Below are 27939 nucleotides of genomic sequence, written 5' to 3' on the forward strand. Positions count from 1 at the left end.
TGCTAGCTCGTCCCGACTCCTTTCACACTCAGGAATAGGGAAAAGGTTTCCTTTAATACTCACCAGGTCCCTGGTGGGTAGCAATCATTAACAGCCACACATGCTGACTGGCCTTAACCCCTTCAGCGCTGGGTTGCCTCCGGCTGACTGATGGACAGCCCTGTCCTCTCTTCCCAGCCCTGGGCCAGCCCAACTCCCACCTTGATGTCATCCACCTGAGTAATGCCGGCCTCCCATGTGGAGAGCGGAGAGCGGGAGTCCTCCAGTCCCACCCAGGCTGCCCCGCCTGATTGGAGCACACTCCAACCTGAGGCGCTTGGCTCTGGCGTGGTGCCCAATTGGATGAGCCCACATTATGAAATATTTGCCTAGCAGGCCAATAGAGGAGCCGGGATCTGGGGGAGGGGATGATATTTTTATTTATTCCTGGAGGAGGGAGAACAGACAAAGGTAGTCCCTCGCATCCCTAGCCCTGGGACGGGAAGCAGTGGGAAGGTGGTCTCAGGTGGATGGAAGCGTCTCTAGCTTCTCTGTCCATGTACGGGGCACAATCCTTGAAGGCTTCTGAGCATTTCAGCTCCTGGCTGTTTAGCGAGAGGGCTTCGTTGCCTTAATAATCCCCTGCCTCGCTCAGGAGTTTGGAGAGTCTTAGCAGGAACTGTAACAGAAACCAAGAAAGGAAACTCCTTGACCGGCAAAGGATTGCTCGTCTCTACTTAAACTGTGCAGCTATAGGTGGTCTTCTTTATATTTGAAAGTTGCAGAAATTGTTTTGTTTTTGGGTTCTTTTTTTTTTTTTTTTTTTTTTTTTGCATCTTTGGAGGATGCAGCTGAAAGGTGGGCAGGCATGAGTGGAGACAAATCCCCTCTTTATCCCTTTAAAAATAGGCTTCTGATTTGGGGAAATCTAAATCCAGCATAAAAGTATCCACATGTAGGACACATGCAAATCTATGCAGATATGTGCAAATGAGCAGCTCTGGGCTTTTCAGAGTAAGTCCTTGCCGGGATTTTTCTAGTTTGAGCAAGAAACCAGGTAGTCTCAAAACCTTATATCAGAGCATCTTACTAGAGCTTAAAGCTAGCAGCAGAGAGAACATAGAGAGCTCAGCAAATGGATTTATCGAACATGTACTACGTGTAAGGCCTTTAAGTATACTCTATTAGAGTGTTAAAAACATGATCATAAATATATAGCATACACAGGGGAATGCAAGTGCCCTCCCCCTGCACGCCCACAATGAATACCCACTTCTCCTTTCAGGACCCAGTGAGGGAGCTGGCTGCTCCAGGCCTTGCCAGCCTGGGTCTAGCAGCTGGCACCTCCTCCTTATCACCCCTGGTTCCTGTTTGTCTACCAGTAAGCCCAGCCACTGTGGCCCAGGACCCTGGCTTAAACCAGCCCGGGGGCCTTATCTTATCTCCCAGGCTGCCTTCCCAGTGGCCTGATGGCTGGTTGGCCCTAGTCTCTTAAAGGGGCTGCACTATATTTCCATCTAGTCGGACCTTAAGAATACCCTCAGAAATCTAGGGAAGCACAGCCTGTGGAGGGTCAGATTCACCACCCTACCCCCTCTTGGCATTCCCTTTACAGCCACGGCAGGCTGTGGGGCTGCTACTGGAATGACTTATTGACTTAAAACAGGGAAAGATGCTAACGTTGTTACATACCACTTTAAATGCTTATCATATCATGCAAAGGCCCTGCACCTCAGTATTTCCAGGCCCCAGTTCTGTTATTGAGTTTTTAAAAGCGGGGGGGGGGGGGGGGAGAGGCTCAGGATACACCGTCAATATAGTAAAATCAGTTGTACCTCTAGCTACTAACCTGAAAATTGAAATTTTAAAAACGCTATTTACAGTAGAATTAAAAGTGTGAAATATTAAGAAATACCTTTGGCAAAAGATGTGGAAGACCTATATACTAAAAATTATAAAACACTGCTGAGAGAAATTAAACCAAATATAAATAAAAGGAGATATATATTGTTTGCATGGATCGGAAGATTCCATATCGTTAAGGTATCAATTCTCCCCGTATTTTTCTACAGATTCAACACGATCCTTTGTAAACACTAACAAGCTGATTCTGAAATGCATATAGAAATCAAGGGACCTCTAATAACTAAAAAACTTTCAAAAACAAGTACAAAGTTAGAAGCCTTAGACTCTCTGACTTCAAGACTCATTGTAAATCTACGGTAATCAAGACAATGTGGTATTGGCATAAAGATATATGTATAGATCAATGGGACAGAATAGAGAATCCAGGAATAATCTATGCATATATGGTCAATTGGTTTGCCACAACGGTGTAAAGGCAACTCAATGAGGGAATGACAGCCTTCTTAATACAGGCTGCCGGAAAAAAACAGAGATCCCTACACCTAAGGCAAACAAAAACAAGCCCCCTGACCCTACCGTAAAAAAATTAACCGAAAAGGAATCAAGATCTAAATGTAAGAGCCACAACTGTAAGATTGCTAGGAGAGACCATAGGAGAAAAATCTTCAGTGATTTTCGGTTTGGCAAATGTCTTAAATACGACACAAAATTCACCAACTTCATCAAGAAATCATCAAGAAATTGAACGTCACCAAAATGAAAAACCACTCTTCAAAAGATGCGGTTACAAAAAGGAAACGGCAAGCCATAAACAGGGAGGAAACATTTGCAAAACATGTACCAGACGTAAGATCTTTATCCAGAATAGATAGAGAACTCTTGCCGCTAAATATTAAGACGGGAAACACCACCACCACCACCACCACCACAAAAAATATGGGCAAAAGACTCCACCAAAGAAGATATACAATGTCAAATCAAGTACACGAAAAGATGCTCAACATCATTAGTCGTTAGGGAAAGGCAAATTGAATGCACACTGAAATAACGGTACACACCCACTAGAATAGCTAAAATTAAGACTAATCATACCAAGTGTTGACAAGACTGTAGGGGAATGGAACTCATCCACTGCTGATGAGGATATAAAGGGTACCTCCGCTTTGGGAAAGTTTGGCAGTTTTTTAATAAGTTAAACATGTGGTTATCTTACAACCCACTGATTCCTAGGTATTTACCCAAAAGAAGCGAAAGCATGTGTCCACACAAAGACTTGTGCACAAATGTTCATAGCAGCTTGTCAGAGCCCCAGGCTGCAAAAAACCCCAAATGTCCACGAACAGGGGAAAACAATGTATGTGCTACACCCATACAATGGGCTATGCCTTGACAATAGGAAGAAATGAATTATTACGGGTGCATCTCAAAATAATTATGCCGAGTGAAAGAAGTCAGACGCCCCCAAGGTGCAAAATGTATACTGTATGACTGCATTATATGAAATTTTAAAATGCAAACTAATCTATAGTGACAGAAAGCAGATGAAAGTTTGAGGGGGAGTGGGGTAGATGGCAGGATTTCAAAGAGGCAGGAAGACACTGGAGAGCCACACGTCCGGGGACATTATGTTAATCGTGGTCGTAGTTTCACAAAACCCATCAGATGTTACCCTTTAAATATATGCACTTTACCTTCAGTTAATTGTACCTCAGTAAAGTAGAAAAACTTTCGTTTGAAACATCAATACAATACAAAACAACACAACAGCTCCACCTGGGTCCTACCCATTATGTTTACACTGTGATGGATGTGGGCAAGGGGTGGTCGGGGGGACAGGCTGGGGTTCCAGCTTTGCCTGGTGACTTAGTCTGACAGAAATGCTGGTTCAAGCCAGGGATGAGCATGGGCCCTGAATCGGCCTGAATACCTCGCATGGATTCAGGTCAAAAATGTGGCAGATCTGAATACGGTCTTTATAAAAATAAAGGATTATCTAATGACAGAAGGGAAAATATTAAGTATAACCCTTTATGATCCCCAAAGCACTCTTATCCTTATCTCATTTGGTTCTTTCATGGCCCCATGAGGAAGGCAGAAATATTATCACCCCTCATTTTAACAAAAACCCTGAAGTTCAAGGAGATAGAGTCTTGGCCAAGATAACCCACCTGCCGTATGGGAGGGGAGGCTAAACCCTGATGGGGTCTTTCAATCTCGGTTCAGAGCTCTTTCCTGTTGCCACAAGATCTGTCCCCAGCGGGGGTGACTGCCTCCGACTGTGGACTGTGGACCAGCATCCGGTGCTCACCCTGCCCTGGGTGGATGTTCTGGTGACTGATCCAGAAGGGGCTCCCAGGGTGGATGAAAACAGGGGCAGATCTAGGGTCAGAATAGGATCAACTAACGGGAACCATGCAGTGTTAAGAGAGAGGAGACTGTTAGAGATGAGAGGATCAAGGATCTAATTTGATCACACATTTGATGAGAAGCGGGAGGATGACAACCAAAGCCACTCCCAAGGCAGGAAGTCTGGTGGGCGTGGAAGCAGCTGGAAGCTGTTAGAGGGCTCCAGGCCAGCAACCCGGCTGGGCTCCAGGCCTCTGTACCCCTCCTCTCCCTCCTCTTCTCTCCCTGCCCCACCCTCCCTCCTCCAGCACTCTGGCCAGGGCACAAGAACAGTGGCTGGCTGGGAGCCCCACCTCTCTCTCCCCCTTGTTCCCAGGACAGGATGCTGGAAGGGAGGAGACCTAACCGTGCAGGGCATGAGGACACGACATGTAAGGGGCATCCAAGAACTCAGTAATCAAGATTGATACTATTTTCTTAATGGAATATTTTTCAAAATAAAAATGCAAAAAAAAAAAAAAAAACAACAACCCATGATAAATGACATGTTTTATTTTTTTTTTTTTTAATTTTTTTTTTTCAACGCTTTTTATTTATTTTTTTGGGACAGATAGAGACAGAGCATGAACGGGGGAGGGGCAGAGAGAGAGGGACACACAGAATCGGAAACAGGCTCCAGGCTCCGAGCCATCAGCCCAGAGCCTGACGCAGGGCTCGAACTCACGGACCGCGAGATCGTGACCTGGCTGAAGTCAGACGCTTAACCGACTGCGCCACCCAGGCGCCCCTAAATGACATGTTTTAAATAAAACCCATCGGTATTACTGAATTTCCCTCTTGTCTGAGGCTCCAGCATGGATTACAGGGGCACTGCTATCGGTCCCGTCTTTACTTAAACTGCTGATATTTCGTTCTTTATGAAATTTTGGCACTAATTTTGAGTTTTTAAAAATATTGCTCTCGGTTGGCGGGGTGGGGGGCACAGGGGTGGCTCAGTCGATTGAGCGGTCGACTCTTGATTGTGGCTCAGGTCTGATCTTACGGTTCATTGAGATGGAATCCTGCATCAGGCTCTGCTCTGACAGCACTGAGCCTGCTTGGGAGTTTCTCTCTCTTTGTCTCTCTCTGCCCCTCCCCTACCTGTGCTCTCTCTCTCTCAAAATAAATAAACAAGAAAAAACAGTAAAAAAAATAAATACATAAAAATATTGCTCTGGATAATTGAGTTTTTTGGCACCCCTTAAGTGTTGTCCCTACGAGGGAACTCACATCCCTTACCTCATTCAGACCTGCTCAAGGATGAGGCTAGGAGGGTATGGGAGGGAGCTGGGAAGACTGGACAAGGCCCAGAAAGGGCTAGGGAGGGTCCTGCGCTCTTCGAAACACCTCAAGGCATGAGTAAAAGAAAAAGGCTGAGGACTTCTAGAGTAAAGGGGAATAAAGAGGCATGGTCCTGGATTGGATTCTAATGATTAGGGCAACTGATAAAATTTAAATACGGATTGTTTATTAGGTACTAGTCCTGCATCAATGTGACATTTCCAAAATCTGTTCATTTGTGCCATGGTTATGCAAGAGAATATCCTTGTTTTGAAAAAGGAAAAAAAAAACAAAACAGAAAACGATGATGCAGAAAGAAGGGCTGGAGGGAAGCCCACGCCCCTCTTTCTCTAGTCTCTCTCCTCCCATTCTAGGCAGTCCCAAGAGGGAACAGTAGGAAATGGGGTTGGCAGAAAGTCTTGTCCAAAAGATCGGGTATTGGAGAACCGGCTGGACACTTTCCTCCCAAAACAAGAATTAATTTTGAATTCGCCAATCCTCCTCACCCTCCCCAGGAAGACTTGACAACCGGCACAGAAAAGAAAAGGAAATTAACACCTATCCGTGCCATGACGCCATGACGCCATGACGCTAGCAAATTCTGATAGGTGCTGAGATCCAGCCTAGGGAGGAGGAACCTGAGAGGTCAGGTAGGTAGCCCGAAGCTACAGGGTTAGGAGGTAGGAGAGTTGGGACCATAGCCCAGGACACAGTCCAAAGCCGGCTCTCTTCCCACTTCATGTAAGTTGTGCAACTTGAAATTCCCTTCTCATGCATCATCCTACAAACTAATCCTTTAGTTTATTTTTACTGAGTTGAATCTGCATTGGTCTTGAGATTTTTGGCTCCGGAGTCAGACTGCCCCAGCTCCAATCCTGGCTCCACCAGTTACCAACTAAGGAGCTTTGGGGGAGTGACTCAACCTCTCTGTGCTTTCACTCCCCCATCTGTAAAAAGGGGTAATATATGCACCTACCTCCCGGGTTTGTCATAGGATTAAATGAGATTATCCAAGTAGAAAATTTAAGAGAGGTCCTGGCACTTAGTAAATGTTCAGTAAATGCAAGTAATCATTCTTATCTGCGCCTGTGCCCTGGACTGTTCACTCATAGGAAGCAATGGCCTGATTTTGACCATAAAGCCCCTTAGCACTTTGATACATAAAAATGGATGGTTAATAATTGCTCCTAAAGAAGCTATTCATGAAGGGGCACCTGGGTGGCTCGGTTGGTTAAGCGTCTGACTTTGGCTCAGGTCATGATCTCATGGTCCATGGGTTCGAGCCCCACGTCGGGCTCTGTGCTGACAGCTAGGAGCCTGAAGCCTGCTTCGGCTTCTGTGTCTCCCCCTCTCTCTGCCCCTCCCACCTTGTGCTCTGTGTCTCTATCTCTCCGTCTCTCTCTCAAAAAAATAAATCGGGGTGCCTGGGTGGCTCAGTTGGTTAAGCGTCTGACTTCGGCTCAGGTCATGATCTCACGATTTGTGAGTTCGAGCCCCGCGTTGGGCTCTGTGCTGACAGCCCAGAACCTGGAGCCTGCTTCGGATTCTGTGTCTCCCCCTCTCTCTGCCCCTCCCCTGCTCATGCTCTGACTCTCTGTCTCTCAATAATAAAGGTTAAAAAATTAAAATAAATAAACATTAAAAAAAAAAAAAGAAGTTATTCCTCAAGATGGCACTTAGCCATTCCTAAATCTGGTTTGTAATGTCTTTAAGGCACTACGCACCTCAGAACAAGGGATCATCTGCAGTGGTCACCTGTCCCCCTACCCTGAGGATCCAGAATAATCAACATCTGAGAATCTCAAATGGGAGGGAGGTTTGGCCTGACGTACTTTGAACTGGAAGGTGCATATTTTTTTCCTGGGTCATATCGAACTTGGAAGTTAAAAAGCAAGTCAATGCCAGGGGCTACATCACTGGGCAGGAGTCAACTGAGGAGCCCCAAGTTCTAGTGTTTGCACCGTACCCCTCCAGCGGTATAATGTGGACAAGGGCTTGCCCCTTGGGGCCCACTGGACAGGAAACAGGGAATCACCTTGCCCAGAGAGTGAACGAGAGGGACCAGAGAGACCACGGAGACCTGAGCACTTTAGGTTCTTCGAGAAAGCCCCTCTCTCGGGCTAATTTCCCATCAGGACCCCTAGCCCCAGTGTAGACGTTTGGACTGAGCTAGGGAGGACCCACAGCACATGAAGGACATGGACTGACAGATCATTCATCTAAGGTGCTGAAGAGAGAGGCAGGCCAACGGCAGGGTGGCCAAAAGTCAACAGCAGTCAGGTTGAGCCAAGACGGTCCTTCTGTGACAAGGGCAGAGCTGGAACAGGGCAATTTTCTAACTATAAGCAGATACCCGAGAAGTCACAAGGCACACAGGACTTGTGTGGGGATGCGAGTGAAGCAAGGGAGACACCAGGGGGTGTATGTCTAGGGGACAGGGCTGTGCGAAGTGGCAGCAAGGGACTGGTGCAGGTGAGTGTATCTTGGTGATGGGGATACAGGGGGCAGAGCCAGATTTTGTGGGGCCGGAAGCTTCTGCAACCTGAGGGGTCCTCATTAAGAAAAAGACTACAAATACAAATACAGATGGGGTCTTGGAGGGGGCCTGGAACCAAACTGCGTGGCTCACGCCATGGGGGGCGGTAAGCTCGCCCCCATACCTGTCCGCATCTCTGAGTGGACAGACTCACCTGTGCTTGTTTGAACCTTCCTGCCCCTGCCTCGGCACTATTTCGCTTTCCCTTCACACCCATGCTTTGCTGACCTGATTTTGCTTCGTGGTAGACAGCGCGAATTAGTCAGTGCCCCCACGCCTTGGAATTAAATTCCTCCCCGCCTCTGCGCAATAGGTATTTGGATTTTGTGCCACGCCCCAGCCCCCCCCTCCAATGCACTACACCCTCAACCATCACCATCAGGGGATGAGTTCCTCCCTATCCCAGGAGCCCCACCTTTCCCAAAAGGCATTGCAGGCACCCTCCAAGCTGCCAGAAGGGGTGAAACCGAGGCTCTCCCTGACGCCTGGCCCCCTGCATTCCAGCCTTGCGCCCAGACTTTGACCTTCTCCTGTGGCTGGCTGCAGATGTGTTCTGTGTTACAGAAATAGCCCAGCTCCTGGGCCCCTGCAGGCCCTCCCTCTGCTTTACTCAGAGATACCCCACCTCCCAGGCTCCAGGAGGGAAGTGCTCAGTTCTCCACTCCTCTCTCCCACACGCCCCTCACGGCGCAGAGCCAGATGGGGCCTGCCTCCCCCCTGCTCCTTCCAGCCCCAGTGCTTCTGTGCAGTATCTGCCATTACAGCTGATGGAGGGGAGCGGTTTGGCGGAGGAAGGTACGAAGGAGGGCATAAAGAAAAAGGGGGGTAGCACCATGAAGAGAGTATACAATCTGACCCCCGTACGGTTTGTCTCTTCTCTGAGGTTCATTTGGATAAAGGGCAGCAGCCAGCCGGAAATGGTTCCAAATCCCAGACACCCTGGCCCAAATTCCCATTCTCTCATACAAGAGGGTGATTTCATCGCCACAGATTCAATCCTAACCTAAACAAGATGGTGGGCATCGGTCTTCCTCGTGAGTCCAAGATGGAATGTGGGACAATGGATCCAATTACGTTATTAATAACTGAATTTAGAAACAGTAATGGGCTTTCCAACTGTGAGGCTTTTAGATGTTGATGCCCTAGTGTCTGATGGAACAATAAAATCTTTTCACAAAGGACTTCACTAAAAAGACAGAGTGTTACCTATGGGTAAGGCAGGGGCCTGAATGGCCTTCTAGGTTCAGGTTCTGTGCCTTTTCCACTCACAGGGAGTGGCAGTGACACTGCAGTCTAGCCACCGACTAGGCCCCTACCCGTCCCCATGATCAGGCAGGAAAAGAGCCGAACGGGAGAGGTCGGGGGCGTATAAAGTCTTCAAGCCAGACTCCTCTAGGCTTGGAGGCCCATGAAGGGCTAACATGTACTAGGAAGCACCCACCCTTTCTAGAAACTGCCCCGACCCCAATACCCACATAGTTACAGTGGTAACAACCATGTCCCTAAACCTGATGCCACTCTCTTGGTTACAGGGGGTAGCCACCTGGTCTCAACCCAACCAAAACCCTCCTCAGGGATGGGAACTGGGATTGAGAGAGAAAAGAGATCCGAGACCTCCTCCAGGTGACCTGTACACGAGGGAGCCACTGGAGGCCAGCTTCTGGACCCCGTAGACTGCCCAGGAAGCTGAGTAGCCTGTCTGCAGTGAGACCAAAGACTGAAGCCAGCACAGGGAGAGCGGCAAAACATCATACTTGTGGCATTTGGCTTCTTGCTTCTAGTTTGTTCCTGTGACCCAGCCATTTCTCTGACCCTTACAATAAAATCCCCTCTGGGGCCGAAGATGCTGTGAGTGGCTTCAGTAGTGTGCGCTCAGAAGTCCTAATTAATACCAGGAAGAGGAACAAGATGCCTTCTGGAAGACCCAATGTCTCACTGACTCTGCACACATGGCTGGTATGAGGAGAAAAGGAAGAGAAGCAGAGGAAGAAAGGAAAGGGTTGAGAGCCGGGCCCAAGGGCGGCAGACAACCGGGCTGGGAGGCCCGGGGCCAGCCCAGAGACCAGGCCGGCAGAGAGGGCAAGGAGGAAGGTAAGGGTCAGAGAAGATGAGTCTAAGTTTGCTACTACTCAGCTTAGAAAAGCTTCTGGGATGTTTAAGAGGGAGCCTGCAACCACAGAGGCAAGCTCAGATCCCTAAGGAAGGTGGCAGGTGACCGCAGCTGACAGAGGGAGTCGGGGAGCTCCGGGCCAACAGGCTGATGTGGCTTTGAGACATGTTCTCAGAGGACAGCCACGATTCAGGGGAGAAAAAAAAACATCTTGTCTTCTTTCTCCTGAACTTTCCAAAGCAACTGTGGGTCTTCTGCTACCTCTGAGCCTCACAGTTCTCTGAGTCCAAGGGGACCGGTCTGCCCCTCAGGTCTTCTAAACTGCTTCCCTGGCACCAATTCCATGAGCTAATGGTCCCTTTAAGAATATTTTTCCCCCATCTGTTCTCTACTGGGCTGGAGCAGATGTTCCTCGTTCCTATGGCAACGGACCTACCACCCTTCCCAATGGGTATCTTCCTAGTGAAGGGCACAGCATAGCCGCTCTCCTCCCAGAGCAGGGTCCCCTGACAGCAGGCTCCTGACCACACAGGAACACCGTGGACACCCGTGTGCCTAGACTCCGAGAGTTCGGCCCTTGCCTGACCTAGAGGTGGCCCAGGAATGGCAGTTGTCATCTGACAACACACAGAAGGTCGAGGGAGGGAGATTATCTATGCCACTGCTCCCACAACAGACCAACGTCCATCTTTCCAATGAAGCGTTAAAAGCACTGCTGTATCTTCAGCAGATTACATTAGCACTTGCCTTGACCTTTTTCCACATCGCTAATGAAGACCAGTGAGACCCCCTAATCGAATTCTTATTTCAAGCTGCGCATCACTCTCGCCCTTATTGGGGCTTTGTGATCCTTCCAGAGAGTCCTTCTCGTAAGACCAGTCCCTACTCAAGGCAAGAAGACTTCCACAGCCAGGCAATGGGTGGGGAAGCAGGAAGCAATGTGCATTCCACTGGTTCTGCACGGGGGTTGTGTCCACTGCAGATGATGCTTCTCTCACTAAACCCAACTTGACCCCATTTGTTCTTGGCTCTCTCAGCCCCCATGAAGCCAGCTGGATTCTTCTTGTAAGCCACAAAGTTGACTGAACTTTAGCTTCCTCTCTTCCGAGCTTTTAGCCTACTGGGATCCCACGAGTCAATGTATAAATAAGAACAAGCCAATAAATGATCCCTATCAGATGTGCAGAAAGCACCTCCCTAATTGGGTACAATGCCAAAGTCAGAGCTCCCACCCCCACCCTCCACTCTCTTTCCCTCACTGCTGGAGCGGCGAAGTGTGCCATACCTTGGAGGACAAAGCCTGGCTCTGGAGGTGGACAGTCCTGGGCTGGAATCACCCTTATTGGCGGAAAGGCGTTAGGCAACTTATTGATCATCTGAGCCCTAGCTTCATTCTCTGTAAAATGAGAATGCTAATTCCACCCGATAGGATTATACAAGGCAGGACAGAACCACAATGCCTTAACAGCATCTCCAAATCCACAAACATCTGAAAATTGAACATTTTTTCCTAACTCAACGGATGGCAGACCCCAACTTAACCTGAACCTAGTTAGCAGCAAAGCATGACCTGAACTGGCATGAGACTCTTCAGAGGCTTTGTTTATCCCGGTTCTGTGACTCTTTAGATAAGCCTGGCTGCAGAAATATTAATATGTTTGATTTTGGAGCTGCTCCAGACCCTTCTGGAGGCTTGATGTAACACACAGTATGTGCATCATGTTACTGTTCTGAAATGCACAGGCCCTGGGGTTTCAGATGACTAACTGTGGAACTGTCTATACTGGTCCTCCAGCCCCTTGAAGACGGGGGTTTCAGGAGAGCCACCAGAGTTATTTAGGCTAAAGATGTTGACAACCATTCAAAACACTTGCCTTGTCACAATCTGGATCTCTCCTGGGTCCCTGGGTTCCTGCAGCCTGCAGCCAGCTCCCCGGAACACACGTTGGCATGGGGCAGGGGAGAGGATCCAAAGACCAGCCTGTCAACCCATAAGAATCTGCGGCCTTTCCACCTGAACAGAGCTGGCACAGGCCGTGTGTTGCTGTTATCTGCTTAGGCTTCAGGTATAGACATGCCCGAATATTCCAAGCATGCCTCCCAACTTCCCACCTCATTGGGCTCTTCTTTCCACCCTACCACCCACCACCCCCCAGCTTCACGTGCGCTACCCAGTCCCTAAAGGCACTCCCAGGGGAATAAGTGACTGGGGATGGAGGGGGCCAGAGTTTGTGGAGAACTGGGCTGAAGAAAGGGAAAGATACTGCGTGTAAGAAAGATAGTGAAGATGGGACGCTCTGGGGCGAGAAGCAAACACACAGCGGAACAGGTTTGGCGTGTTTCTCCTGATGCTGTTTCAAGGCCCCAGGAGGCTTTTAAAATGGGAAGCTAGACCTGGCCAGTAACTGTGAGCTATGCTGGGCAATGGCTCTTCTAGATCTCTTGGCTCTGGCTGTACATTTCTGGGACTTACGGATGATTATTAAGGACTTGGGCCATGCCGAGGCACAGTCATCCAGGCGGGCCTCTCCATTCTGACTCTGGATCTGCTGTCCTCAGGACACCTGTCTCAGCCTGCTGCCTCGAGCCAACAGACCCTTTCCCAACAGACGTGCATTTGCTGGACACAGACTTGCAACGCCGGAAGAGGAAGCAGACTCTACTCCTCCTGGAGCCACAGGTCTAACCGAAGTTCCGGGAAAGGCCCTGCTGTCAGTCAAATGGAGAATGGAAGTGTGGCAATCAAATTCACCTCCCTCATTTTACAGATGAGGAATTGGAAGGCCCAGAGAGGGACTGAGTTGCCCAAGATCATGCAGTCATGAAGAAAAAGGTGGCCTCAGAGTCCAGAGATTGCTTTCCATAGTCTCGCCGTGACAAGGGCGGGGACGTCTTTAAGGTGCCAGTCACGTTCTTGTTGACCTTCATAGTCAGAAAAAGCCAAGCTCACCCTTTGGCTTGAACATCTCGGATGAGATGCTGATCTCTAAGAATGTGGCTGTACACCCTGACTCCGTGTCCCAGACTTGTCCAACGTTTAATACAAAATCTTCATTAAAGCCACCTCGGGGAAAGCCCCCATCGCTGGTGACCAGAGACGCGCTGAGAGAACCGTTGCCGTGTCCCCGTCATGAGCTTGCCCCACGCCCAGGTAGAGACACCAGGTGGACTGTGGAGGGCTCTACCCTCCAGAAGCTCCTCAGGGGGCAGAGATCTTGAATTTGCACCTCTTGGATCCTTTTACCCTCTTGTCTCTCTCCTGCTTCGGCTACTTTGAATAGGTCTGCGGTGACTGTCATCAGTCACAGCCGTGTGCTTTTCCATAGCGCCGTTCTTTTTTCAAGTTTAAAAAATTAAAAAAAAAAAAACCCTCTATGTCCAACGTGGGGCTCGAACTCACAGCCAAGAGCCTCATGCTCTACCCACTGAGCCAGCCAGGCACCCCTCCACAGTGCTGTTCTTAAGGCCTGTGCTGCTCTACCGACCTCTCACTATCCAGCAACCTTTTGGAGAGAAGAATTTCACACACTTGGGCTTGGTCTTCCAGGTCAGAACCTATGGCTTCTGTTGTTGTTGTTGTTGTTGTTGTTGTTTCACTACTTTGTGCCACTTCCCCCTCAGCCCCAGGCAAACTTGAGGTGAGGGGGTGCTACCCAACTCCCCCAAATAGAACAACCTGAGTCAAACCTCAGCTGCTTTCCCGGGTGAGGAGGGCTCTTGTTTCAGAACACGAAAATGGGGGAAAATCAGAAAATTCTCTCCTAACGGAGGAGCTCCTTGGCATCTGTCCTCAGGAGAAGGGTCCTAGAATAAATCTCAAAGAGAGCATCTAGTGCAGTGTGCAGGGGGATTTCAAACTGATGTCCCCTTTAACACTTTCTCCTCTGCAGGTCTGTACACGCGTGCACAGCCAGCCCCTGTGTCTCAGTCTGGCGGCCGGGCTGTCCGGGGATTCCCACATATTTGTTGCTATTCCAGGCTCGACTCCTCAGAAGGGAAGACCCAGACATTCTAAGGCTTCCAGGAGCCTACAGATTTCGGAAAGCTCCAGCTGATATTCTTGAGAGTTCAAGAAAGATCCGCTATTTCAAAAACCGATAGCAAGATTTTTAAATGCCCTTAGCTCCTGCCCATCTCAAGGGGGGGTTTCCAAATGACTAACGCTGGACACCAAGACCCCAGATATAAAATATACCTCATGCCGTTCTCCTAATCCAATCCACAAACGCCCTCTCTCTCTCTCTTCCAAGGATAGAAGGTGATTTCCAACATTTCCAAAAGATAACTGCAGGCATAGGAACTGGCAAAGCCTGATCTTGGAGCCCCTCAGAGAAGGGAGAGTCTCTAGGGCACATTCCTTTGCCAGTGAGCTGCCTCGTCCAGGAGGGAAGAACCTCCCACAACTTTTAAAAATGAGAAAACTGGGGCGGCTGGGGGACTCAGTCGGCTGTGTTCGAATCTTGATTTCGACTCTGGTCATGATCTCGCGGTTCTGTGGGATCGAGCCCCGTGTCAGGCTCTGCACTGGCACCTCGATGCCCTCTTGAGATTCTCTCTCCTCTCTCTCTCTCTCTCTCTCTCTCTCTCTCTCTCTCTCTCTCTCTCTCTCCCTGCCCCTCCCCCGCTCACGCATGTGCTCTCTCTCTCTCAAAATCAAGAAACATGTTTTAAAAATGAGAAAACCAAGACTCAGTGTGAGTCTATCATGATCCAAGGGCCCACAGGGAAAGGACAGTGGTGACAAGACCAGAGTCTGGGTTTTCAGGAATCTGCCCAAAGGAGCTGTTATCAGGGAGATTCTCATCTGTTTGGAGAAAGTCCTGCCTGGAGGTAAGATTTTTGGATTTCATGTACCAGTTACATTTCAAAAACTGAAATTTAAGGAACCCCTATAAGGCTGCCAACTTTTTATTTTGCCAAATAAGGACATTTTGAAAGCCCAAGTACCATCTACTCTCACCACCAGCGCATGAAAAGAATAAAAAAGCCATAACCCCAGCATAAATATTGGAGCGCATCTTCCGCCCCCAAAAGAAGACCTTTGAACTGAATGTATTTTGTTTCAAGGGAAAAAAAAATCGGATCAGGGTTTTCCTTGTTTCTCTCCATTTCACCTCAGACTGGTGAAAACTCCATCACCGACCAAAAATGGATAATCACTGGGCCAGATGACCGCTCTACGTCCCTTTTCGCGTAAGCCTGGAAATGAAGAGAAAGATCCTCAGCTTTGGGGATCTGGACCCTTCCAGGAAACCTGGGCCAGACGAATGGGGCAGACGGGGGAAATCAGCAACCAGGCCAGTTACAAAGACAAAAACAAATGCCGGCCGCAGTGGTACACACCCAGTGTTCAGTGAGCGTCTACCCCTGCGTGCGGCCTCCCAGGTTTCTGTGAGCCCCTGAATTCTACAGTCCCCTCGCCTGCGGAGACAAGCCAGGGAGAGGAGGGAAGAAGACAATCTTCCCAAGTCAGGAATTATCCGAGATGTGAAGGCGGCCTCCGGTGAGCGGTAAAGGGCAGCGAATCGGCAACGTGACACAGACACGGACCCGCCGATGCCATTTCGGTGGCACAATTAGGAGCCCGCAGAGGACTGACTCCCTTCCAGGGAGCAGTTTTTCCACTCCGCCTTCTGCAGGTTATTGCTTCTCGCTCATTATGCTGATGGGGATGGCCTGGGGGCTGGCGAGGACAGGGAAGGGGATGCAGCTCGTGGTGTAGAGGGAAAATATTAAAAAAAGGCCCTGGATTAGGAGCTGGATCTTGATCTTTGTCCTTGGCCATCTGCCTACTAACCATGAATCCTCTGGCACATTTTGGTTCTGGTTTCCTTATCTATATGGTGGGCATGATATTCTCTCTGTCTTCCTAGTGGGGCTGCTGTTAGACAGTGAGATTCTCGGGGACAGAACAGGTCTTATCCACATCTGTACCTCAATATCCAACAGGGTACCCGGGAGAGGAAAGGGATCGGTAAACATCTGCTGCATTGGGCCAGAGTGGCAGAGTTATCTGCAAAGGTGCGCCCACACCAGAAAGCTCCGGTAAAAGGGAAGGGCTGTTGTTACCCGTTGGCCAGAACTGCACATCACGCCAGCTGTCAGATATACAAAGACACTGGAATTCTCTTCGGAAGTAGATGGTGAGGTAAATAAAAAATAATTTGTTAAATGCCCAGAGTTTCAAAAATAATCAGACTGTACAACCCATTAATGATATTGCCGAACAAATAGCTGCGTGATTGCATGCCGGGTTCGGCCGTCCTACACAATTTCCTTGTTGGAAATGTGTTTTTACTGTCCTTTGCCCTGTCCACATCGCCTCTCATCCATCTTTCTCATTGTATTCAGAAGCCAGTAGACAAACCCCGGTTCTCTCACCTCTTTGAGGTTACACCTATACTGAGAGTTGAGGTCCCTTGGCTGGCTGCAGCTTTGGAAGGTACCAGAGCTTAGGACTCCCTGGTCCCCTTTCCTGACTCCTTTTCTGTCCACTCCACGTTCTGCCTCCGGCTCACTCGGCCACAGTCTGCTTCTCATGCTTATCTCATCACCTTAAATCTGCTTTTCAAAAGCCACCTCCAGTCTCTTGCCAGTGTCACGGGTCTGGTCCACCCACCAGCCCTCCGGACCCTACCACACAGCATGTGCTGCCCACTGGGCATGACTGTATAGACAGGTCTCAGCGGCCAGGGCAGGCTGCCCGCCCACCAGCTCCTGTAGGAGGTAGGGATCTGGTCTCTGCTCCTGGTCACTGAGAAATACCATGCAAAGCCTGGGAACGCAGACCCACACGCAGCCCAGCCTTACTCGCCACCCGCCAATCAATGCCAAGCCCCCTGCCCCCAGGCATCAGCCTCCAACCTGCCCAATTCCGAGACACGGAGAAGAAAATGCTCCCAGCACTTGTCTCTCACAGCTTTGGTCTCCTTAGGCCAGTTCACGCTAATTCCACACGGAGACCATGCTGGGACCCATACTGGTTACACCTTCTCACCACAAGGACAGCTACAGGACTTAGAGTTAGCTTTCCTGGGGGTGCTTCCAAGTGCCTGCAGAAAGCAAGCCTGGCTCTCGGGGCATTAGTCCTCTGGAAGTATATTTTCAGTACAGACCCGTGTCCCTAAGCTCCCTCTGTAGCCCCCCTGCCTTCAAGTGAGGAAATATTCACATTCTAGAAGTCAGAAGTTTTTGATGGGAGATCCCCAAGGGAGATGGACAGTCACGGGGCATTCTTATTTGTTAGTAGAGAGAAAGGAAATAAATGAAAGAAGAATGAAAAGAAAATTTGCTTCCCAGTAGAAACACCCCCCAATACATACACACGCACAAACACATACATACACAAACACGCTCTCTCAGTTCCCTCTCATGCTTTCTCTCTCCCTCCCTCCCTCCCGCCTCCCTCCCTCCTTTCCCCTCTCTCTCTCTCTCTCTCTCTCTCTCTCTCTCTCTCTCTCTCTCTCTCTCTCCTTGTGAACCACTCCTCTTTGCCCAACATGTGCGCACCCCGTCCTCTCCACTGAAAGTCTGGGTAGCCCCAGTTCTTCCTAGCCCAGGTCCCCAGGACCCCAGATTTTACCTTCCGTGCTAGAAGTCAGGACCCAACTGGAAGATGCAGACAGCTGATTGGGAAGGAATAAGACAATACTCCAGATTGGAGAAAATTGTCAAGGGTGGCCGGTGCAGCTCCCATGAGAAGGAAGGAGACAGGGAGAGAGCCCGGGAATCCAGAATTTCCCTAGCCTTCCAGGAAGGCTCTGGTGTCAGCTCTCTCCCAGCTCCAGCCTTGACTGAAAACCAGGGGAAAGTCTCCTGATAAAGCGGGGGTCTGAAATCTGAAACTGCAGGTTGGCCGAGTCCTATATAAACACACTCACACCCCCGGCTCCTGGGGTCTGATGGCTCACCCGCCTCGGTCCCCTCCCTCCCCACCCCTGCAACTCTGCAACTCAGTAACATCAGACAGCCCTCTAGCTGTAGCAGCTCAGCTCCAGAAACCCTGAGCAGAGCCAAGCGGAGCCCGGCAGACACAGGAAGCGACCTGTCAGGCGCTCCCAGCCCCAGCCCCGACCCCCTCCCCTCCTCTCTGCTCCAGTTCAAGTTCAGGTGCTTAAGGGGCACTCAGGGTCGAGGCAGCAAGGCTGATGGCCAAGTTGTTGGTTTAGGAGCAGGGATTTCTAGCCTCTAGCTCCACATCAAGGAACGGTATTTTTCTAAGGCTCAGATTCCAGATAACTGGTCTGGCATAAACTAATGGCTAAACTCACCTTCCCCTCTACTCCTCTTTCAATTTTCTGCATCTGCCTCTTACAGAGTCGCCCCTTTCCCTTACGGTTCAGGCCACACGCGAGTGGGAAGGGATAGTAGGGAGACACTCGCCCATTTTGCAGATGAGGGAGCTGAGGCCAGGAAGAAAAAATGGCTTCGCAAAGCTGGGGAGTGACTCCCGGGCTGGCCTGGCATCTTGGGTTGTAGTAGACCAAAAGCCGAGTCTTCAAAAGTCAGATAGAATCACGCTTTCGTCGGTACAACTAGGTATTCATTTGAATCACTGATGGTGAGAAAAATCACTTAACCACAGGCTGAGGTCACAGATTTGCACTGAAGATCTCTCCCCAGAAGTTTCTCGCAACTCCACCTCCAGGCTCCAAGCTTCGGTCCCCTGGAGCCCACCCCCCTACTGAGCATTAAGCAGGGGTCAGCAAACTTTGCGTGTGAAGAGTAAGATAGTAAATGTTTTCAGGGCCAGTCAATATTTCCTGGGCCATAGAGTCCCTGTTGCAAACACTCAATTCTGCCTTCGTGTTACAAAAGCAGCCACAGACAACGTGTAAAGGAGCATAAACAGATGAGGACAAATCAATTAGCATAAACCAAAGAGCGTAGTTGTGAACAAGCAAAACTCTACTTACGGATACGACAACTTGAATTTCATATCATTTTAATGAATCAAAAAGCCTTTTTATTATTATTTTTTTCACCATTTAAAATATAAGGGGCGCCTGGGTGGCTCCGTTGGTTGAGTGCCTGACTTCAGCTCAGGTCACGATCTCAAGGGTGGTTTGTGAGTTGAAGCCACGCATCAGGCTTGCTTCTGCCAGCGCAGAGCCCGGCTTCGGATCCTCTGTCCCCCTCTCTCAAAAACATTTATAATAAATTAAATAAATAAACAGACAAACACCACTTTTGGCTTGTGGGTCCTGACAAATTAGGCGGTGGACTGGATTTGGCCTGTGAGTCATGGTGTAGACTGGCTTAGAGCTTCTCAGGAAGGACACACCGGTTAAGAATGGTCACCTCCAGGGAGGGAGCTGGGGGGGGTAGTTCTGAGATGAAGTGGGAGAGAAACTTTTCTTTGGAAACTATTCTGTACCATTCGAATATTGCAACCTACGCAGGTTAAACACAGTCAATGATTTTTTTTTTTTATGTTTATTTATTTTGAGAGAGGGAGAGAGAGCTGGGGGCTGGGGGGAGGGCAGAGAGAGAATCGGAAGCAAGCTTTGCCTTATCAGCACAGAGCCCGACACGGGGCTCGATCTCACAGACTATGAGATTATGACCTGAGCCAAAATCAAGAGTCAGATGCTTAACTGACTGAGCCACCCAGGCGCCCCACACAGTCAAATATGAATGGGTTCGCCATCCAAGTTTCCTTACTTCTATCCATAGCAACGTTAACCGTCCCAGTCAAACAGGCTTATACCTGCCAGGTCGACTTTGCCTCTCTCCCGCCCCAGTCTGTCATCCAACAGTAATTGGTGTCCGGAATCCACTGGCCCCGTTCACCCCAGCACCTCTGCCCACGACTAGCTGTCTATTCCTCTCCCACGCGTGCTTATTATCACCTTTACCACACCACTGTCATTTCCTACAGCCTTCTACCCTCAACTGACTTTCTACTTGTGTAAAGCTTGTCTCCTTCCAAAAGTGACTGAAGCCTTTTAAGGACTGAGGCTCTTAATTCCCTGCCCTCTCTCTCCGCTCTCACACTAGTGCCTTGCACCTAGCAGGAATCCCACAAATAGTTGCTTGATTGTTAATCTCCCATCCTCCCAGAGACGGTTTGGAACACGGGCGACAGATCCACCCCAGAAAAGAAGTTGGTTCTGAGACACACAGCAAGGCGAGAGTGAACACAGGCACAAAGCCTTCCATTGTAGTAAAGAACGTTTAGGGAGAGGAGAACTGTGCTCTGGAGAAGAAAGTCAGGAAGCCCAGTGGGGAATTTTTCCCCTAGCCCCACTCTCTCATGCATTCGCCTAGTAGGGTAGGGGGAACCTCTGATCCTCAGCTGGGGAGTTTGGGTGATCTCAGAATCAGAGGCTCCCCAGTATAGGAGGGACCTCCATGCTAAGCACTTTGCTGTTCCACCCAAAGGAGGAAAAGCTCTCTCCAGCACCTAGGAAAGATGAGCCTACCACCCGAACTCGCACAGGGACGAGATGTTCACTACTTCTGAAGGTGGCCTGCTCCACTGTTGAGGAGTGCGGTTAAGCGTGCTTGCTGTTTCCACCCGCTATTTCCAGTTCTGGAACTGAGCAGATGAAGACTTTCCGAGTGGGTAACACAAAACTAATGATAACTGCCAAATATAATAGAGTTTTCGAATACTTCTTCCTTCCACGACGTTCAAAGGGTTTTTAAAGACAAAAAAAAAAAAAAAATCATTGACTCTTTGAAAGTGGAAATACCTTTGCTTAAAAATGTTTATTTAATGAAACTGAATATACTCCCTTTTCCTCCTTTCAGCGTGAAAGTATCCAGGTCATGCAGAAAAGGAATGGTTTTCTTTCTTTAGAGGAGGAAGCTTCACAACCACCCATGGCAATGTGGGTCCTAACATCCCCTTTTACACCACAGGAGGTGAGGAGGAGAGGAGTTGGCTAGCTTGCCCCAGATCACATAGCTAGGACGTTCTAAAGCCAAACTTCAAACCTAGGCCTGCCCCAGCTTCAAAATTCACGGTCTTTTCCTTAAGCCCAAAGTTGCTATGACAGTTGATCATCTCTGTCAACCTCACTCTGCCTCTGAAACGAGCAGAAATGAATATTTCCACCACTTCCACCAGAAGCACAGGGGAGCTCACCGCATATAACTGCCCCGCAGCCCCTTGCCAAATCCATCGTCACGAGGCCTGCCCGGGATGGCGGGAACGAGGCCAGGATGCCAGCATCCCAGAGACACCCAAGGGGCAGAGTGGCATCTCCCCAGCTCATGGTGCACGACCCCATGCTTCTCCTCAGCCAGACTTCGCAGGGGCCCGGCTCCAGGCCTCCTGCCAGGCCTAGGGTACTTGGGGGCCCATGAAGCATGGCATTGTTTGGGCAGCACAAACCCCACATTGACCTGGGCCCCGGCACCTTCCCTCTGCAGCCTGCTTTTGGTAAATATTTGTCCGGCTCACCCAACACCGGCCTGGGGGCCTCTTCGGCTCCCCCAGCCCGACAACCCTACTTCTAGGAAGACGGGCTGGAGACTGCTGGGGACGGGCACCGAGGGACCACAAACACTTCAGTGCAGCCGCTCCTCTCATCCTCAGCAGGGAACTGCCTGCATCACCTTGCCTCTCCCCTGCCCTCCGAGCAGCTCTGAAACGTCTGCGGCCAGGCTCTCAGCCCATTATCGAAGCTCGGCTTCAAATCCCAGAGTGGTTCCTGATTGTCCGGTTGGAGCTCACAGCGCTCGGCGAGGGGCTCCTGCCTGGTTCTCCTTCCAACCTATCAACCTGGAAACACATCCCGTTGCTCTCGGCTGCAGAGAGCGCCTCCCTCCGGGGATGCGCGCGTGCCGGGGCCCCTCTGGCCTCAGTGACTACACAGATGCGGGAGAGGACCCTCCCCATTTCTCAAGACGGCAAACCACAGCCAGGAGTTGAAAGCTCCCACGGGATGTTAATGTTGGAGACAGAAGCAGGCCCCAAGCCCACACTGCCTCTTTTCTTGGTCCCTGCAGAGAAGCGACAGTCTATAGTCTGTATTGGCCCAAGGAAACCCCACGATGCGCTACCTCTCCAGCTCCCCCCCCCACCCCCATTCTCGGGGCAGCTGTCCTTGAGACCTTCACCTGGCGCTGTCTAAACCACCCACCTTTTTATCTGCCATCTCCCTGGGAGATGCGGTCATTAGCAGAGAGCACTATGTAGGTGTCTAATTAAGCAATCAGTAGCAAATGCAAAAACCTGTTCAAGCCACCGCACAGAGCATCCACCCAGGGATCCTCTTACAGTCCCTCCCCGAGCTTCCTGGAAAGGTCCCTATTGTTTGCCTGCAGCACAGCAAAGCGTCCGATTCTGCCCTCCTACTTATCTGCTGGCACTGACTTCCCTGACTCGGCACGCCCTCAGGGGGTGCCGTTCACATAGAGCGCAGTGTGAATGGTGCCCCCAGAATTGTGGGACACAGTAGCTCCAGGCAGGCGGGAGAGTGAAGGTCCCCAGATGGGAGGGACAGGGTGTTCTGGGAGGATGTCTGCCTACCTGGCTTTTTCAGGTGTCCCAGAGCTATATCCTGCCGTGGTGACATTTTGGGGTCAGGACACAGGAAGCGAGGAGCCCTCGAGCGGGTTGGTAGGAAGGTGGCAGGGGTGGAGGTGGGTGGCCCAGCACTCCTCCCACCCGTGTCCCTGAGTCCTTTCTCCTTTTTGCACCGGCTGCTCACCTGTTCCTGTTTTACCCTTTAAATGGAATGTTCCACTTGCCCCGGGAGCCCAGGGGTGGGGGGAGAAATCCCGCGCTCACGAAGAGCTTTCTTCTTTAGAGACTGGAGTCTCTGGGATTCCCTCAGAGGCTTCTGCAGGTGACAGGTGGAGGCAACGAGACAAGGGCAACAGCGGGGGAGGACCCTTGGGGGTCAAGACAGACTTGAGCTCGCCCCTGCTCCCCCTAGCCTGGGGACGGTCAAAGCAGGAGACTGGAGGCCAACGGACACCTGTTGCCTCCCTTGATCCTGGCGGGTCCCCCTCTCAGGTGTCAGCACCCCGACAATCTGGGATGAGACACGGCGAGCCTCCCCCCCTCCGACCGCCAACCTCTTCCCCTGTGCCCCTCCCTGAACCCTATCTTGTCTTTCCTCTTCTGGGCCCTTATCTCCCAGCCCAGACCTTTATCAGGCCTCAACTCTTTCACCCTCACAGGGGAGCAGGAGGGGAGGCACCCTTGTACCGATGCCCACAGGCTTTTCAAGGGGACGGTGTGTATGCCAGTGCTGGGGGGCAGGGTGGGGGGACAGCACCTTAGGCTAAACCCAGGGCTGCTCATGGCGGGGGGGGGGTCTCTCATGAGGCTCCAACGACCTCCAACCCACACCCCTATACCAGTGCAGGCCTCAGTGCCCTCCTGTGCCCCGGGGCTCTGCCAGCTTGGCCCAGAACCCTCGGACACCCGTTCCACCAAGATGTGTGGGTTCTCTCCGGCAGAAATGGGAGAACGACCTTTCTTTCCAGTGGCTGGGCCCTGCCCAGCTGTTTTGCAACTCCGAAGAGAACTTGGGCTTTGATTACAGCAGGAAAGGTTTAGGGGAGACACCAAGAAGCGCCTGGAACAGGTGATAAGGGAAAGTTCAGGACTCTGCCTTTGTGCTTGAGAAATACACCGGTGCCTCCCTGCTTCGCGCCTGCGTTCATCACGTTACTCTCATTGCTCAGAAACTCCCAGCGGCTGTCCCCTCCCCTGCTGGCTGCAGAAAGGCCTAACTCCTCGGCACCCAAGGCCCACTACAGCACATCCTCATTTACCTTTTGAAGGTCATATCCCACTGCTCTGTAAGTCAATTTTCTTTTTTTTTTTTAATTTTTTAAATGTTTGTTTTATTTTTGAGAGAGAGAGAGAGAGAGAGAGAGAGCGAGCGAGCGCATGAGCAGGGGAGGGGCAGAGAGAGAGGGAGACACAGAATCCGAAGCAGGCTCCGGGCTCCGAGCGGTCAGCACAGAGCCCGACGCGGGGCTCGAACTCACGACCGCGAGACTGAGCCACCCAGGTGTGCCCCCCCTTTTTTTAATGTTTATTTATTTATTCTGAGAGAGAAAGAGAGAGCACGAGCAGGGGAGGGGCAGAGAGAGAAGCCGACAGCGCAGAGCCCATCCTGGGGCTTGAAGTCACAAACGTTCACGACCTGAGCCAAAATCAAGAGTCGGTCGCTTAACCAACTGAGCCACCCAGGTGCCCCTGTGTGTCGATCTCCTAATCGGACCACAGTTTCTCGATATTTCCCCCAAAGGCTTTAGGCAGCTGTGTGTGTGGCTGTGCCACCGCTCCCTCTCACCAGGAGTTGCCATCCACCAGGCAGCCTTTCAGGCTGAGCTCAGCCAAACGGATTAACTGATAACCTGGGGAACTTCTCCACAAAACCCAATCCCCCATTCCATCCTAGATGCCTGTTGAATGTAAATCTACCAGGAGAAGCAGGTCGACACTGCTGTCAGGCTGAGCTCAAATGTCACCTTTTCCAGAAAGCCCCGTTAAATACCCCCCGGCCCATACAAAGTGCCCCCCGTGAAGATACGGTCACGGATTGGTCGTGCGTTCCCTAGATAGGTCTTAAGCAGCCACACAGAGACAGACATAAGATGGGGTCCCTGCACTCCAGGAACCCCAGTCTAGTGGCCAGACACACACCAAACCCACAAAGCCATCCTCTTCTCAAAGGTAGCCCGTGGTGACGGTGGTATGAGTGAAGAGTCACGAAATGTCCAGGGAGGCAGCAGCAAGGACACAAGAGCCTCTGAGAGATGGAAGGTGGGCATTCCAGAAAGGGAGCCACTGTAGAGGGGCGGGAGAATGCTGGGGCCCCCTTGGCATGGCCCCCCGGGGTCATGCTGGGGGGTGAGAATAGGAACTAACATGTATTGTGTGTTTACCTTGCATGCTATTGGAACCGCTCTCTATTTATGGCTTCTTTTCTCTCTTCTAACTAACTGAAGCTGGAAGGGGACTAGGGGTCCGGCTGGGGAGTCCCACCAGGCACAGAGTGGCTCTGGCTCGATTAGTATTTTCTCCGTGATCAGCAGGTAAATTGATCTCTGAAGGCTCACTCCCAGCGGGAGGAAGGCAGGATCCTTTGGGAGCAACAACGGCTCTGAAGAACATTTTCCTCACTTTTTAAACTATGAAAAGCAACACCAGGGCTGATGAGCGGAGGAGGAGGGCCACCGGCTGGGGAAGGGCCTGGCTTTCCTGATGCAGGATGTAAGAGTGGGTGTAAGAGCGCTCCCTGTCCCGACAAGAAACCCAAGCAAGGCTTGGGGAGACAGCTGCCCCTGAAGGACAGCTGTGGGTTGCTCAGAATAGGGACACAGGAGAAATGTTCTCAATGGGCCGGCCCGGAGGTACCCAACCTCCCCAGAAGTCCCTCGTCCCAAATGCCGGTGTGGGACCCGTGCAAGCAGGGTTCCCTCAGCATACCCCAGAGTGGGCAGGGCCTCCTGAACTGACCTGGTCCTTCCTCCCTCTCCTCTTTGTATCCACTTCCCTTAACATCTCCATGGCTAACACGGAATCACGTAATCGACCCCGTAATCTGCAGCTGAGGTCACCAGAACTGGAGGCCAGGGGGCCCGGGCTCTATTCTGCTCTGAGCCTTGGCCAGAACATCAACATCATGCCTCTCTACCTTCACTTGGGGAACAGCATGGAACCTATGTTTACCTAATTCAGCCCTTGTGAGTGTACAACTTGACGAATATAAAAATATTTCAAAAGTTGAACCTAAAAAAGCAAAGCATAGGAGCGCCTGGGTGGCTCAGTCAGCTGAGCGTCTGACTTCGGCTCAGGTCACGATGTCGCGGTTCGTGAGCTCGAGCCCCGCATCGGGCTCTGTGCTGACAGCTCGGAGCCTGGAGCCTGCTTTGGGTTCTGTGTCTCCTTCTCTCTCTGCCCCTCTCTCATTTGTGCTCTGTCTCTGTCTCTCAAAAATAAGTAAATGTAAAAAAAATAATTAAAAAAAAAAAAGCAAAGCATTGGGTACGTTGATAGAACACCAATCGGCTCATAAAGAGATGCCCGTGCATTTCAAGCCCTCAGCAATGAGTGCCACGCTCTGGGCTCCAGGTTGGAACACCCTTCCCTGGGTTGGGTCTGGGAAGGGATAAGATAACCGTGAGCAATGTCCCTACAACCAGGTCTCCAGGAAAGAACAGCTGACCCCAGCTGCAGCCATCTCCTGGGGTCCGAACACGCTCTCTCCAGAGCCCCGCGTCTGGGAACCACGAGGTACCTTCCCACTGTCTCAGAGTCCCGCCTGCTTCTGAAAAGGGGCCACGGCAAGCCTGGCGTGTCTTGTTCCCCTTCCCCTCGGGAGCCTCTCCCTCTCTGTCCTCCTCGCTTTCTGAGTGGATTCTGTAGGCCAGAGACTTTCACACTACCATTTTTGAATTATAACGGAGTAAAATCGAGATTGGCATTTTAAGAATTGAATGAAACGGAATTGAAAATATCAGTACACACAGCACTCTGTAAGAAGAGGTGTTAAAAGGGGCGCCTGGGGTGGCTCAGACCGTTGAGCATCTGACTTCGGCTCAGGTCATGACCTCACGGTTCTTGGGTTCGAGCCCCGTGTCGGGCTCTGTGCCTGCCAGTGCAGAGCCTGCTTGGGATTCCCTCTTCCTCTCTCTCTGCCCCTTCCCACCTGCGTTCTCTCTCTCTCTCAAAATAAATAAACTTTAAAGAGGTGTAATGTCATACACTTACACCCACAGAGAAGGGTACGTGTTCCTTGCTTACAGAGTAAACATCTGTCCGTAGCGTGGAGAAAAAAACTGAAAACCACTGCTGTGGGAGCAGCTAAGAAGGGTCTCTCCGAGGACAGTATACACTTGGACTCAAACTCCCGAGGCTCAGAGGCTTCACAGGTGTCTGCACACCTTGCTTTAGGGAAAGAGGCACAGGTGATGTGATTGAGTGTCCGACTCTCCATTTTGGCTCAGGTCATGATCCCAGGGTCATGGGACTGAGCCCCACATTGGGCTCTGAACTGAGCGTGGAGCCTGCTTAAGATCCTCTCTCTCTCTCTCTCTCTCTCTCTCTCTCTCTCTCTCTCTCTCTCATTCCCCCTCTGCCCCTCTCCCCTTTGTGCTCACACACTCTCTCTCTCGTAAAAAAAAAGTTGGAAATAATAAATTTGGCTAACAGGGCTCCTAACCATGATGTACTGAGTCCTTGATTAATCTCGACAATATGAACTTGCATAGGGATATTAGACTCTCCCACACCCTTTGTTCTAGAAGACCGGGGTTCTTTCTGATCACGTCTCATTTTACCTCCTCCGTGGCCCAGAGACGCCAGGAGGGGCACCACTGTCCTGTTTGCCAGCCCCGAGAAGCCCAGCCTTGCCAGAGTCACCCTGTGAGGGAGCGCCCCGTGAAGCCTGGGAAGGTTTCCGGTGGTTAGGAGCCAGGAAGTGATGTGACCCCTGTCTCAAAAGGCCTAGAGGCACTGGCTCTCCCAGCCTGCCCTTGGTCTCCTCCCGCCTTGACTTCAGTGCAAACTCCCCCTGTCCACAAGGCACTCGGTTTACCTCTGGAACCCGGCTGCTACTTCCGACGGGGAGAAAGAGGCCAAAGAAGGCAACGCAGGCTGTGACTGCAGACCAGGCCTCCTTTCCCTCGGGAAAAGTCAGAGCTCGAGCGAGAAGAGGAGCAGGTGAATCTACCCATCAGCTCTACGGACCATTTCCTCTGAAATGCCCGGCCTCCCCCGGTAAGGTCCTCTCCAGTGAGAGCTGGCCAACATCCCCACATCCCAGGCAAAGCCCACGACTCTCCTTTGTGTCTTCTCATCCCGTGG

The 27939-nt window shown here is 50.9% G+C and overlaps 1 protein-coding gene and 1 long non-coding RNA gene across 18 annotated transcripts in view; one reads left to right on the plus strand and one right to left on the minus strand.

Moving 5' to 3' along the window:
• PLEKHA6 (pleckstrin homology domain containing A6) overlaps positions 1-27939 on the minus strand; it is a 145767-nt gene that overhangs the window by 57229 nt on the left and 60599 nt on the right. The gene's annotated exons all lie outside the window — the stretch shown is intronic.
• Positions 23033-27903, plus strand: LOC131495766 (uncharacterized). Its single transcript, XR_009254112.1, has 4 exons — positions 23033-23350; positions 23663-23921; positions 26277-26367; positions 26853-27903. It is a non-coding gene; the product is annotated as an uncharacterized LOC131495766 (long non-coding RNA).

The sequence above is a fragment of the Neofelis nebulosa genome, chromosome 15 (assembly GCF_028018385.1).
Source record: "Neofelis nebulosa isolate mNeoNeb1 chromosome 15, mNeoNeb1.pri, whole genome shotgun sequence".
NCBI classification, from domain to species: domain Eukaryota; kingdom Metazoa; phylum Chordata; class Mammalia; order Carnivora; family Felidae; genus Neofelis; species Neofelis nebulosa.